We start from the raw sequence: 1,264 nt of genomic DNA, 5'->3' as shown, positions 1-1,264 counted from the left end.
AGTGCAACAATGAATGAATGGAAACCCAAAATCTCTGTAAATGTTTATGAAAACTGATAAAATATAAGTATAGAAAAAAAAGAAACTCAAATTTGAGTTTTTGCTATATGTAATTTTTAAAGAAACAGATTATGGCATATTGAAAGGTATGGTAAAACAAGAAGAGCTTCTTAACCATTAAAATAACCTTAATAGATCTTCTCACAGTAGTGTTTCTATGATAAGAATTTTCCCCCTCTGTGTTCCAGGCACTGTTTTTGGTTAATTTTGCTAGGGTTTGGTTCCTAGTTGTTAGACCAAGAACGAGTCAAGATATTTCTGTAAAGGTATTTTGTATATGTGAGTAAGAGCTACAATCAGTTTTCTTTAAGTAAAAGATGTTACTTCCGGTAATAAATATGGGCTTGATCTATATATTTGAAAGGCATTGATACAATAAGTAGAAAGGCACTGAAAACAGAATGGAGGTCTTTGTCAAGAAGAAATGTCACCAGTGCACTATAACTTCAGTTTCTATAAAAGAATTCCCAGCCTTTCCTTCACTGATAGCTTACCTTATAGATTTTGGATTTGCCTAGCCATCCCCACCATCATGTAAGCCAGTTCCATCAAATTTATTTTTTTAATATTTAGAACAAAAAATACATCAGGTTATGTCTTTCTATTATACTTGTTATTGTTGTTAGATGACTTCAGTCAAATATAACTCATAGTGACCCCATAAACAACAGATCTGAATATTGCCTTAATGCGCACATCCATATGATTTTTGTTATGTTTGAGTCCATTGTTACAGTCATTGAATCAAACAATTGTTAGAGATTTTTTGCTCATGATATCCATTTCCAAGGACTTACCCCTCCTGAAAACATATCTCCATCAGGGAGCACCCCGGTTCCACTTCCTATAGGACAAGCTTGTTTGTTCTTTTGATAGTCCATGGGATATTCTCCCATGTAATTTTCTCCAACACCATTGTATTCAAAGGCATGAATTTTGGTGCAACTCTCAGATGCACAGGAAATAAATGGGGGAAAAAACCCAAACCCACGGCTTGAATCAGGCATATAGTCTTTAAAATTAATATGATTGCTCTTTAGGACTTTGGAGAAGACTTTGATGGAGATATTCCCAATAAAACACATTTTTTTTTAAAAAAACACATTTTTTTTCTTTACTGCTATTAGCATGGGTGTTGATTGTGGATACAAGTGAAGTGAAATCTATGCCAACTTCAATATTTTCTCCATCTATTAAAATGCTG

This window comes from Elephantulus edwardii, unplaced genomic scaffold, assembly GCF_000299155.1.
Source record: "Elephantulus edwardii isolate Elephantulus edwardi_28Jun2011 unplaced genomic scaffold, EleEdw1.0 scaffold00078, whole genome shotgun sequence".
Classification (NCBI taxonomy): Eukaryota; Metazoa; Chordata; class Mammalia; order Macroscelidea; family Macroscelididae; genus Elephantulus; species Elephantulus edwardii.
The sequence above is the reverse complement of the archived record's forward strand: the minus strand, read 5'-3'. Positions refer to the sequence as shown.